Consider the following 14,498-nt stretch of genomic DNA (forward strand, 5'->3'; position numbering starts at 1 on the left):
TATTTACTAATAAAGTGTCTCTAAAGTAAATATTGCAAGGAACTAATATTTCATGTAAATTCGAATAGATCTAAATACTTGTTAGAATAATCACAGTCTACTAGCTAGCTGCTTATTGTGTAATTTTCGTTTTTTGATTTTGTTTTTAGTCAATGTATAGTTAATTTTTATTTCAGATTTACACCATGAATACAAGGGTGTGTTACACTGTTATCATTCTGCTCGTTTCCCTTTCGGGTAAGAATTTCTTTGCTTTTCGGGTAAGCATTTCTTTGTCTTTCGGGTAAGCATTTCTTTGTCTTTCGGGTAAGCATTTCTTTGTCTTTCGGGTTTAACTTTCTTAGCCTTTCGGTTGAGTCTTTCTATGTCTTTCGGGTAAGACTTTCTCTGCGTTTCGAGTAAGGCTTTCTTTGCCTTTTGATGAGACTTTCTTTGTTTTTTTGGGGTAAGATTTTCTTTGCCTTTCTTCTGACAATTTCTTTGCTTTTCGTGTAATACTTGTTTTGCCTTTTAATGATGTACACCTCTGAGGAGCCATAAAATTTCTAGAATTAAACTTTTTTTCTTAACCTAATTTTTGTGTTTATAAGACTGGAACAAAATAATTGGTGAAGAAAAAATCATGTGGTGGTGCACTTCTTTTTCTGTTACGGCCCTTTGAAAATGCCCAACTTTGATAATTTTCCCATTTTTCATCGATTTTTACCTTTTTTTTAGCTATTATCCTGAAACAAATCACAGTTCCACAATTAAACTTTTTTCATACTTTCTACAAAGATGAAGTGGACCAATCTGAATAAATTTTACTTAAAAAAACTATAGGTAGGTGTTAATATAAGAACGTTTTCAAATATTTTGACGCTTTTTTGTGTAAAATTTACCATGCTGTCAATTTTGTATATTTGTGATTTTTCTCAGTTTTAAGAACAAAATGCATATAATCCTGGTACCTTTGATAACTATTTACACCACTGGGTCGATGCCACTGCTGGTGGACGTTTCGTCCCCGGGGGTATCACCAGCCCAGTAGTCAACACTTCGGTATTGACATGAATATCAATAATGTGGTCATTTTTATAAATTTCCTGTTTACAAAACTTTGAATTTTTCGAAAACTAAGGATTTTCTTATCCCAGGCATAGATTACCTTAGCCGTATTTGGCACAACTTTTTGGAATTTTGAATCCTCAATGCTCTTCAACTTTGTACTTATTTGGCTTTATAAATATTTTGATATGAGCGTCACTGATGAGTCTTATGTAGACGAAACGCGCGTCTGGCGTACTAAATTATAATTCTGGTACCTTTGATAACTAATTATTTCAACGTTTTTGTTATAAATGATTGAAAAAATACATATCTTACTAATTTGAAAAGATCATAATTATATGGGCTGTACATGATTCCTGTAAAATCATTTTTTGTATCCCTCACCCATTTATTAAAAATTTTGGCTAAAAATACAGACTTGATTGGTCTTAAAATTTGAAAACTGGATTACTAAAAAAACCGTTCAATATAGATACACAATTTTTTCACAGAGTTATGTTTAATTATAATATTTTTAAAATTCATTGATATTTTCCACTTGTATCACACGATATAGAAATAATTCAAGAACTAGATTTCAACGAGACTGAATGAGACTGAAAAGTCAGAAGAATACATCCTTAAGTAAGACTTTCTTTGTCTTTTGGGTAAGATTTTTGACGTTTCAGGTAAGCCTGTTTATGTCTTTAATTTCTTAAATGATCATTTGATTTTGATGTCAAATATTTGGAAGTCTCTTTTTTTCTTTACTTACTACTTGTGATGCACCATATCTTACTCTGTCGATGCACTCGGTCTCGCTCTTATTTGAGTAACGTTTGAGAACTGTACCTTTTATGCAACTAATAATATTCTCTTAATATAAAGAGAAATATTCAGCATTTGACCACATTCCTAAAAACAGCTGTTATAAGTGAACACTTTTGTCATCCGCTATTATATTAGACAGATACCGGTTATTTTACGATTTACTCCTAGTTCGTTCTTGACAGTGATTAAATAACTTTGAAATATTTATGTTGTGTTTCTAATATAATTATTTGTGTACTTCTCAATAATAGTAAATGTTCTAAATTAATTCTTTCAGACATGACCATAAACCAAACAGAAGGGATTAAAATAAAATGTAGATGGGGAGGATGTCCGTTGAACAAAACTTGATACCTCTGTTGTGACCACGTTAGGCAGGGCTGCATTGGTGGAAAGTGTAGAGGATTCCTATGTGTATGTAATTGTCCTGATGGGTATGTATTGATTCAATATCTTAAAATATATGAAAATTTGAATATAAGTCAAAGTAGTCGTATACGTTAGTATGACAGCAACTAAACGACCCAATCGACATATAGAAGCCTTCATACAGTGTTCTGCAAAAAGCTGATGCATATATAACAAAATGTTATGCTTTGATCCGTCCCAAATTTTAGAAACAGTGAATTAACCAAAACGTCAAATTATCACATTGCTATCTTAATAAAGTAACAAAACTTTTATGATAAATAAGACAACAATTGTATACGTTTCTGAACTTGGCATACTGTGAATTTTATTATAATTCGTTGGATACCAATTTTTGCGGGTTTAATTGGTACAGGTGAACCATGAATTCAAATATCCACGAATATGCAAGTTTTCAGCAATCCACGAAAAATGATGCCCATGAAAATAAATGAATCCACAGTACTTTTATTCTGATTAACATTCATCATGAATTTGACAACCATCCGTTTTACTTAGTGTTCTTATTATTATCAGCCAATGAAATTTCACCCTTCAAATGTTTAAGGTGTTTAATTATCCGACATAACCAGGGAATAACGAAATGTCTTTAAAACAGGGGTGAAAGATAAAAAGAGGGACAGTCAAACTAATAAATCGAAAATAAACTGACAACACCATGTAAAAAAAAATATAAAAGATACAGACAAATAATAGTAAAAAAGACACAACATATAAAACTAAAGACTTAGCAACACGAAACCCACCAAAAAACTAGGGTTGATCTCAGGTGCTCCGGAAGGGTAAGCAGATCCTGCTCCACATGTTGCACCCGTCGTGTTCTTCGTGTTATTTCAAACCTGGTAAATAACCTAATTCGGTAGGTCACATTCGTGGTGAAAAGGGAAGTGTATTGTAGTTACGACATGAGGACAATAACTGACATCTTCTGTAAAACGGTTATCCCATAACGGACAACCAACTCGTGATGGCGTCCGTAAAATTTTCGAAGGGATGATTTCAACTTCACCATTTGGAACTATTGGTTGAATATCTTCCTTGTGAAAGAGCTACTAGGATGGATAGTTTTCAGATCATTGTAAGCAAAGCATCGACAAAAGGTTCTGTTTTGTAATCAAATTTACATGCCTTTAGATATGAATTAACATCGATGGGGATACAACTTTTGATTATTTGTATAAATTGAATATACAATTAGTATTGACAGAATATTATTATTTTCAGTTATGTACCACTCTGGCACAATTTGAGAAATTGTTAATGATTTGTATTTTTCTATTTAGATAAAAGAGACAATCCAAGATATTGAAGACATAGGATTCAATGTAAACGCGCACTCTGTTTGAAAATTGATTATGAAGAGGGGAAGACTTCATTAGTTACTTTATTGTTTGTGATCCTCTTTTTTCATAGTGCAAATCAAATAGATTTGGACTAAAGAACTTTTCCCTTAAATCCAGTTCTGTCAGAAATTATGTAAGTGTATGTAATTTTTATAATAAAATATTATCTGTATAATGTTATATTTATTTCATGTACAAATACCATTTTTTAAATCATATAAAATTGGTAACAGTGACCATTTAGTCTGTCTGATTTGGTTTAAATGGTACATTTTGTCCGAAGTTGTTGTGCTAATATTAGCCCACGGATTAAGTTGAATTGAGAAGGCTAAGATTCTGCTGCTTTTTTCCTGATTCTCAAAATTTATGTTCTATTGACTTTCAAAAGAAAGGGACGAAAGATACCAAAGGGACAGTCAAACTCATAGATTGAAAATTAACTGACAACGGCATGGCTAAAAATAAAAAGACGAACAGACAAAAACATTAAGAAGACATAACATAGAAAACAAAAGACCAAGGAACACGAACCCTACAAAAAAGTGGGTTCTGCTTACCCTTCTGCTCCGGAAGGGTAAGCAGATCCTGCTCCACACGTGGCACTTGTCGTGCTGCTTATGTAATTACAAATCCGGTAAATAGTCCTATTCGGTAGGTCACATTCTAGAAAAGTGGATAGTATTGTAGTTATTGTTGACAAAATAAACTTATCAGATATCATCTGTGAAACGGTTATACCATAACGGTCAACCAACTCGAGATGACGTCCGGAAAATTCACGAAGGGATGATATCAACTTCACCATTTGAAACTCTTGGTTTAATAGCTTCCTTGTGATTAAAAATCTTCTATCAAGGAAATCATGATCGGAAATTCAATCCCGGGAATATCGTATCAACTTGGAGATATATATACTCTGTATACAGGCGCTGCTGGAATGTTGCTACATAGAAATGGAAAGTTCGCAATTGGGAAGCTGATCAAAACGTTTGATCAGCAGTGTTCCCGATGAAGGTGTTCTCAGAAGCTTGTGTTGTGTGTTAGAAAATTGTATATTTAAAAATAAGGAGATGTGGTATGATTACCAAGGATACAACTATCAATAGTCCACGTGACGTGGATGTAGGAATCTATCAGTCACCGAACGACCATTAAGAAGGATCAAAACCTGTAAAAGTGGCCAGTTCATTTGAAATAACTATTAATGACTTTTGTGTGTCGGAAGCGCTTTTCTGGATCGATAAAAAAATGTGAAATAAGTGGTAAGGGAAACTATCGGTCTTTTTTTATGATACATAGGTAAAAGAAGAAAAATATAGACAGCAGCCATTCAAGGATGTGAAATTATGACCCATCCCCTTTTATTTTACGACCATAATACATACATGTTTTACTTGTCAGTATAATTTTTTCAGTAAATATTGCAGGGGTGAAATACTTTACCCCATTCTTGTTAATGTAAGTCACAACAGAAAGTTACATGCTGCTAATTTGCAATTGACATTCCATGTCTTTTTCATGTGGGAATTAGGTTTGTGGGAAGACATTTTATGTTAGCACATACAATCTTTAAAATGCCAACTATACCATATGAGTTAATTTTGCTGCAGTTTTGCAAAGAAATGAGAACCACATTTCTTGCAAGTTCATAAACCATCTGCCAAAACTTCAATTCTACAACACTACGACCCACTCTCCATCGTGTAAAATCTGCGATTATATTGCTACAGTCAAACTCAATGATCTCCTCATTAATGCAGTTTGATATATCCGATTTATTGAAATACGCTCAGAAACAACAGCGTACATGGGTGGCAATGATCAAATTTTGATGTCTTCCATCATCTTCTTGAGCGTCCGGAATTGCCTCTGTTCTGCAGATTGCAAACCCGGTGTATATTTAGTCATTACTTATTATAACATATATAAAACGTTGAATTATAAAGATATTTAAAAACGATGTAAACTGTTACAAAATTTGTAAAAACGGAATTTCACTATTAATATCTGCAGCCGACAGCATTTGTTTACAATGAACCGGAAACTTATTGTTTATAAAAGCAATGTCTTATATCGAATCAATTATAATGCTTAAAATATGTTTTTATCGATGATAAACATTGAATACACATTTCAAACAAATCAATAGAAATATGTATGTACTTTTGTTTTACAACATTCGTCCCATTTACTTTGCAACAACTATGACAAAAACATGACCAGTGAACATCCTTAAATTGACAGTTACATCAAGAGTTTGCCTGGATATAACATGTTTGTGAGTGAGTGCTTGAACCTCCATAACCTCTGACAGTGATGTGATATCACAATATAACCTTTAATGAACAAACTGAAAACAAAACCATTTAGGAATGATTTACCTCTTTACATTGGCACGAAGCACAAATTAACCATTATGAATAGTCTTATTTAAAGGATCAGTGAATTTTACATTGATCGTATTTACGTTTGTAATGGTAAAACAGTTTTATACTGTGATAAGTTTTATCTATATGGTTTAATGCATAAATTCGTGCATTTAGGTTATGTAAAAAATAAAGGTGCACACCAACTAAATATTGGGGTGACGGCTATCTGGAAGTGTGTAGACGCATTTGTAATTTAGCTTACTCCCCAGCTCGTTTTTAGTGTAACAGAAAATTAAACAATAGAACAAAATAAAAAATAAAATTACAAAAACACTGCACTCCGAGTAAAATTCAAAACGGAAAGTCCATAATCAAATGGCAAAATCAAAAAATCAAACACATCAAACAAATGGAAAACAATAGTCATATTCCTAACTTGGTACAGACATTTTCTTATGTAGACAATCGTGGATTGTACCTGCTGATCGATCCAGATACATAGATGGTTAACAGAACTGCTGTATAAAAAAGAGGAAATGCTGTATATGGTCAAAAATATTGATGTGCAACTGGTCAGCCACCAATTTCTAATAATTTTAGATATGACTAAACGTCACTATTCTCCTTGCTTATGACATCTTTTTTATAAATCCAGTACAATAATTCATAGTAATTGAGGAAACATATTCATAGAACTTACACATTCATTTGTACGCCTATGAGTCTTACCACGAAGTTTGATTACCTGATATATATCCGTTCCGTCAACCTTGATATCATTCAACTAAATACGACAGGAATTCTATTATTCTGAATTAGGACACCTGTGTATGTCTTCCGATTTCCCAACTATCAGGTAAAAGAAATTAAAATGACTTAAGTCCGTTACTTTAATGAGAGTCCGTTTGAAAAAAATACACTGTCAGTTTCCAAAGAGAAGAAATTTGAAAATGCGTCTTCATTGAATATGAATGGTTATTCAATATAAGAGATTTCGCAAATACTTCTTTTGTGCCATTTTATTTTGAAAACTGTAGAGTTCCTACTCGGCATTTTTTTTTTGTTAACGAACATACAATTGAGCCAATACTACTTTTACTTTTACTGTAAGATTTACGTTATTAATGACTTTTCTTCTATGTACGGGCTAGTTTCTGTGTGCTTGATTCGGGTATGTGACAGGGATGGGGTCGATTACTTTAAAATGTAATCGATTAAATTACAATTACTTTGCTAATAAAATGTAATCGATTACATTACAATTACACCCTATTTCACATGTAATCGATTACATTAGATTACTTTTCTTTAAAGTAATCATGATTACTTTAGATTACTTATGATTACATTGTATATTGCAATAACAAAGTTTTTTTATAACTTTTTATCCTCACAAAAAAGCTAATTTTGGTGATTTTTCTAAAGCCTTTATTTATTCATCTTATTTAAAAGAATTGAGACAAGTACAGTGTAACATGTGTATTTGATAAAATAGCTATAGACAAGTGTCATTTCTCTATGTAAAAGATATAACTTGATTTTTTTTCTACAAATTTTAACCAACTCCCTTGAGCAAATAAGGAAAAATTAATTAAGTATAGTTTTATTGTCTGTTGGAACATAATTGACACATCCATGAATGTTTTTACAGGTGTTAATCACAACTTCCTAATTTTTAACAAACAATAGGTGAGCTTGGGTATTAAAATTTTATTGTCTTTATAACAATATCAATAAAGTTAAAAGTGCTTGATTGTCATTATTTCTTTGAAATTTTTTAATTTTTAATCTAATTAATAGAATTATTGTCAGGTGAAAGCACAAAACAGCTTTGTAACTTGGAAAATATATACATTTCTCTTTAAATTAAGAAACAGTTTAGAGTAATAAAAGATATTTTGTATTGATGAAACTTCTAACATCACCTATTGTTTACTATGCATATTGTTTGTAATATTATGTCATATGTATATACTGAACATGTACTTGTTTATACTGATGAGCCGTTAGACTCAAAGTTAATAAAGAATAAAAATTAGAAAGCACATATTATACACAAATTCATGGAAAACTAAAAAAAAAGTCAATAAATGAAATCTGGTTTTAACTTCCATTTTGAATTAATTGGGCTCATTTATTTATGTCGACCATCAAAGTCAAATAGGAACTAAATGTTTTCTGCATTTGAATTTCAATGTAGTTATGTAAAAATATTGGGTAAACTTTTATGAATTTGGAGTTAATATCAGAATTTTTCAATCAAAGAAAATAAATGCTTTCAAGGCATATTCTTGTATCATAAGAGCTCAATCTCACAAAGAAATATTGGAGAGGCAATTTTCTTTAGTAAACTGTTAACAAAATAAAACACTTGGTTATACAAACTTGTTATACAATTTATCACATTAAACAAGGTCCCATCATTGGGAATACTAGTTTCATGATTTTTCATTCAAGCTTTACATTTTCTTATTTTCATCTTGCATTATCAAAAATTATTTTCATATATATACAAGATTTGTAATCAGCAAGTAATCATATGAATGTAATCTTAAAGTAATCTAAAAGTAATCACAATTACACCTGTTTTTTGCCATGTAATCGATTACATTACGATTACATGTAATCAGAAATTGCATGATTACTGATTACATAGGATTACACTGCAAAATGTAATCGATTACAGCTGATTACGATTACTGATTACGATTACCCCATGTCTGGTATGTGATCTCATCCAAAGTGAATTTGAACAAAACAACATAATTAGAGGTATTCATCTATGACAGCTGTTGGTCTGTTCAGTGTTTTCAATCCACAGAAAAGTTAACAGTAATTACATTACCGGGCAATTGAATGCACGAACTACAAACACCCAATTTCTTCGACAATTCAGACTTAGTATTTTCTATATTATGTTTTGTGTACGGTTGTTTGTCTGTTTGTCTTTTTCTTTTATAACCAATGACGTTGTCAGTTTATTTTCGACTTATGATTTCCAATGTCCCTTTCGCCCCTCTTAGATGTACAAAAAAAGAAGAACAATAACAAAAATCACAAGGTTCAGATAAATTGACTTTTGTACAGGCCCTTAACTAAAGACACCTAAAACACTGCATAGTGTAGCGACCAACATGATGAACATGGAAATGAAAGACGCCCCAATATCAAATAAGCAGTCTCAAAATGCACTCACTTCTACAGTAAGCTGTTTATGGTAGTTACAGCTAGTTGTTGAAAACATACTGCAACTAAAGGAAAGAACAAGTATGTAATAAAATATTGGTTAATTGTGTTCTTTGGCCTTTAAGGATGTCTGCTTGTCATGTTTTGAAATTTTTGTCAGATTTTCGGAATCCTCTGGTTTTTACCATTTGAATGCCTTAAAAAAAATTGCCCATGAAACCCCATTTTTCTTTTTATACATCTTTTAAGTGTATAATTATAAGTCATTTGTAAAAGTCTTATAAAATTTTATTTATTTTTTAATAGTATTTGAGAACTCCAACTGGTCAATGATAAAGCTATGAAAAATCAAGAGAGAACATTTTCCCGCCAAAATTACAAGGGCTAATATCTCGAAAACAAGCACATTGACCCTTATATTTTTTTTTGCTTTTTGGATTCCTCAATTTATTCCCTATCAATACATACTAGTTTTATGAAAAGTTATTTATTTTGAAACTGAGCAGCGAACATCCTTAATACATTTTAGTCATTCTTCAATCGCTTTTTGTACAGTTTTTAAGTTGTTATCTCCTTATTTATTTATTTGTTCTTCAATTAATTTTCTTCTGATGTTTTACAGCAATTTGCATAATTCCTACGCCTTGCAATTTTCTTATGGCAATACAACAAAATGAAGTTGGGGAGTAGATATGAGACTAAGAGAAAGAGATGACGAGCCAAGTCCAGAAATTTCAAAAGCATATCTTGGTAAAATTGTATATGTGTGTATAAGATATACTGGAAGAAAGTGTTTGTTTTTATCAAGATGAAACTAAAAGTAAGGTACATTGGTTTCTTGACGGGCAAAAATCTTATTTTGTTAATATTTTTTAAGGGTTTTATTTTTGGAATACCACATAATCGGAACTTTCATATATCTGTACGTAGCCACGTACAATAAAAATCTGGATAATGAGGGTCTATAGGAAGTCATGAACTGCTTGTTTAGGGTGGGTAGGTTATCTATCGTAAAACAAAATGTCTGTACTTACCAAAAGATTGCGAGTGACTGTTCATATTAATCTCCTTATTTCCGTTGACAGACGTTTATATACTTTGCTGAACATTGGACAGACGTGTGTGTACATACAGCTATTGTTGAATTTGTTCCCTTTCTAAACATGCATTATTTTGGTGCCGCTGTACGAAAACCAGTCGAGAAATAATCAATCAAATTTCGATTATAGACAAACCTTACGGGACATTTAATTGTGTATATTCAATGTTGTAAACTTACCTACAGTGCGGTCAATACAATGAAATCCGCAAAATTACTATGTATCCAGTATATATAATGCAAGTGAACCTTAGAATATATTGTTATATAAGTGTGAAAACTGTAACAGGAAAATTGCTAATGAAAAAAATCCCCTTAGAAATTGTTACCTTGTTTATGGAGAGTTTTAATCCGGGGCACCGCTGTTTTAAGACAAATGATTGATAAAGATCACATTGAACAAAAAGGTGAGGTCCGGTAAGGATATATGTTGCCAATGGTTTCTAGGAATTAGTTGTTTACTTGTTCGTTGATTTTGTTTTATATATAAATTTATCATGTTAAAAATAACCTAAATAATTGTGTCACTTATCTAATAAAAACACAAAAGTAATTAATTATGCTATGTGGATCCGGAATAACAAGCTACTTATAACTGTGAACGCACAACAAAGTTTCAGTAGCTTTATTTTGTCTCGTTAAAGTAAGTATGTTCATCTAGCTGCATTTTTTCAAACGAATGTGTATTTCTGAAAAGTCTATTTTATTTATTTTTATTTATTTAAGTAATATTCGTTGATCTACTTATAAATTTTATTTACAGTAAATATTATAAGGAACTGGTATTTCTTGTAAACTTTGTAAGCATCTAAATAATTGTTAAAAATAATTACTTATTTCAACAACAAAAAAAGAACACATAATACTTTTCAAAAGAATATTTCAATGATATTTTGTATAATATTCATTAATTTTCAGATATAAGAGTAAAGTGCATGTTAAATATAATTACTGGTATAACTGAAAAGGACATCTTGTAAGTTTTGTCATACTTTATTATATTTACAAGTAATAATATAATTATATAATCTAAATTTATTGATTTAAAGATGTTGCAAAATCGTGTGTGGATAAATTATGTATACTAAACTTGAAAAACATAAATTCTCAGCAATATTCGTTTTAAAGTTTTCTCATTCTGATTATCTAAAAAAAGTAAGGTAGTACTTTGGCTAATTTCTAATTGTGAATGTAAGAACAATTACTAGTTAGGCAAGTTCCAAACAAAAGTAAATGATTTTTTTTAATTTCTTATTTATAAACACTATCTGTTTCTGTTTTCAAGCAGATTTGATAAGGCGAATGGTTTTATCTGAACATGTATTAGGAACTGATATTTTTTTTTAAATGCTTGTTATTAATTAATGCGGGTTTGTATTTTTTACAAAATACATAATGTACACTAATACAATATCTTCTCATTTAAATTCATTTTTGATTGTTCAGTACACACTGTTGATTAAAAATTATATATTTACTTTAATAACGAAACAGCTTATGTAAATAAAATAAAATTAAAGTCAATTACAACATGTAGAAATGATTTTATATCACCAAGTTACTACAAGCCGCTTATTGTGTAATGTTCGTTTTTCGTTTTTTTTTTAATTTGTTTTTAGTTTAAGTTCAGTAATTTTTTTGTTTCAGATTAGTACCATGAAAACAAGTGTAGCTGTAATAATTCTGCTGGTTTGCTTTTCAGGTAAGACTTTCTTTGCTTTTGAGTAAGACTTTCTTTGCCTTTCGGGTGTGACTTTCTTTGCCTTTCGGGTAAGACTTTTTTGTCTTTCTGGTAAGACTGTCCTTGTCTTTCGGGTAAGGCTTTCTTTGCCTTTGGGGTAAGGTTTTCTTTGCCTTTTGGGTAAGAATTTATTTTTCGGGTTCTACTTTTTTAGTCTTTCGGGTTAGACTTTCTTTTATTCTTGGGTAAGACTTGTTTTGCTTCTTGTGGAAGACTTTCTCTAGTTTTCAGGCAAGACTTTCTTTGTCTTTTGGGTGATACCTTTTTTTTCGAGTGAGATTTTCTTTGCTGTCCGATGAAACATTATTTTTCCTTTCTGGTGAGACTTTCTTTGCTTTTTGTGTAAGACTTTCGTCGCCCTTTTTTGTGTAAGACTATACATTGGATATATATCTCCCAATTGATACTATATTCCCGTGCTTGCATTTCCTATCATGATTTTTTTTATAGAGGGTTACTGCTCACAAGGAAGCTAATAAACCAAGAGTTCCAAATGGTGAAGTTGAAATCACCCCTTCGTAAATTTTACGGACGCCATCACGAGTTGGTTGACCGTTATGGAATAACCGTTTCACAAATGATATCGGATATGTTCCTTACGTCGTAACTACAATCCCCTTCCCTTTCATGAATGTAACCTACCGAATTAGACTATTTACCGGATTTGTAATCACATAAGCAACACGACGGGTGCCACATGTGGAGCAGGATCTGCTTACCCTTCCGGAGCACCTGAGATCACCTCTAGTTTTTGGTGGGGTTCGTGTTGTTTATTCTTTTGTTTTCTATGTTGTGTCATATGTACTATTGTTTTTCTGTTTGTCTTTTTCATTTTTAGCCATGGCGTTGTCAGTTTGCTTTAGATTTATGAGTTTGACTGTCCCTTTGGTATATTTTGTCCCTCTTTTGTTGTATATGCCTTTTCTTTCTTTGATGATCATTTGATTTTGATATTAAATCTTTGGAAATAGTTTTTACCTGACTTACTACTTGTGATGCAGCATACCAAGAGACACTCTGTCGATCGCTGCACTCAGTCTCGCTCTTATTTGAGTAACGTTTGAGAACTGTACCTTTTATACACGTATTCACTAAATGTATAGAAATATACAGCATTTGACCACATTCCTAGAATAGCGGTCATAAGTGAACACTTTTGTCATCCACGATAACATTAGACAAAAAACGGTTATTTTATGATGTTCTCCTTTTTCGTTGTTCGTTTTTCTAAATAGCTTTAAAATATTTGTGCTGTATTTTTACAATAATTCTTTGTGTAATTCTAAATAATAGTACATTTTCTTAATAAATTCTTTCAGGCATGACCATAAACCAAACAGAAGGGAAAAAGATTAAATGTAGATGGGGAGGGTGTCCGATAAAAAAAGCTTGTCACCTCTGTTGTGATCACTTAAGGCAGGGATGTATTGGTGGAAAGTGTACAGGGTTCCTTAAAACTAAATGTGAATGTGATTGCCCTGCTGGGTATGTATAGATTTAACATTAGAAAACTTATCTACATTTGAATACAAGTCAAAGTAGGCGTATACGTTAGTATGAAAGCAACTAAACGACACAAATAACCAACCGACATAAAGAGGCCTTCATACAATGTGTAACAAATAGCTAATGTATCTACCACACAATATTAAGCTTTGATTCCTCCCAAATTTAAGAAATTGTGAATAATCTAAACATTAAAATAATCAAATTGGTATCTTTTAATGAAACAACAAAAACGCTTTGAGATAAATAAGACAACAACTGTATACGAACTTGATATACCATCAATCTGATTTACATTCAGATCCTATTGAAGTTTTGCTTTCAATAATCTGACAATCCTCCCTTTTATTTTTTGTTCTAAAAATAATCAGCCAATGAAATTTCACCCTTCAAAATTTGAAGTTGTTTATTTAACCGCAGGTCTTTAAAATAGAAAGTAAGATGGAGTGTTTTCATATCATTGTAAGCAAAGCTTCTGTATTCTGTTCAAATTGACATACTCGAACATTAAAATGGCATCGATGGGGATTACACTTTTAATTGCTTGTATAAAATGAATACACAGTTGTAAAGACAGAATATTATTATTTTCAATTATGTATCAGTGTGGTACAATATTGGAAATTGTTAATGATTGATATGTTCTTTTTATTTAGATAAAAGAGACAGACCAAGATATTCAAAACATAAGATTCAATTAAAACGCTCGATTTGTAAATTGAATTTAATTCTTAGATTTTGAAGAGGAGAATATTTCATTAGTTAGTAAATCGTTTGTTATCCTCCTTTTTCATAGCGGAAATCAAATTGATTTGGACTAAAGAACTTTTCTCTTTAATTTAGTCAGAAATTATGAAAGTGAATGTAATTTTTATAATAAAATATTATCTGTATAATGTTATATTTATTTCATGTTCAAATACGATTATGAATCATATAAGATGGTAACAGTGACCATGTAGTTT

The 14,498-nt window shown here is 31.2% G+C and overlaps 1 long non-coding RNA gene across 1 annotated transcript; it reads left to right on the forward strand.

Moving 5' to 3' along the window:
* The first annotated feature begins 10,854 nt into the window (after positions 1 to 10,854).
* Positions 10,855 to 14,412, forward strand: LOC139522532 (uncharacterized). Its single transcript, XR_011664466.1, has 5 exons — positions 10,855 to 10,929; positions 11,205 to 11,262; positions 11,934 to 11,988; positions 13,347 to 13,512; positions 14,190 to 14,412. It is a non-coding gene; the product is annotated as an uncharacterized lncRNA (long non-coding RNA).
* Positions 14,413 to 14,498: the final 86 nt, after the last annotated feature.

Source organism: Mytilus edulis, chromosome 5 (genome assembly GCF_963676685.1).
Source record: "Mytilus edulis chromosome 5, xbMytEdul2.2, whole genome shotgun sequence".
Taxonomy (NCBI): domain Eukaryota; kingdom Metazoa; phylum Mollusca; class Bivalvia; order Mytilida; family Mytilidae; genus Mytilus; species Mytilus edulis.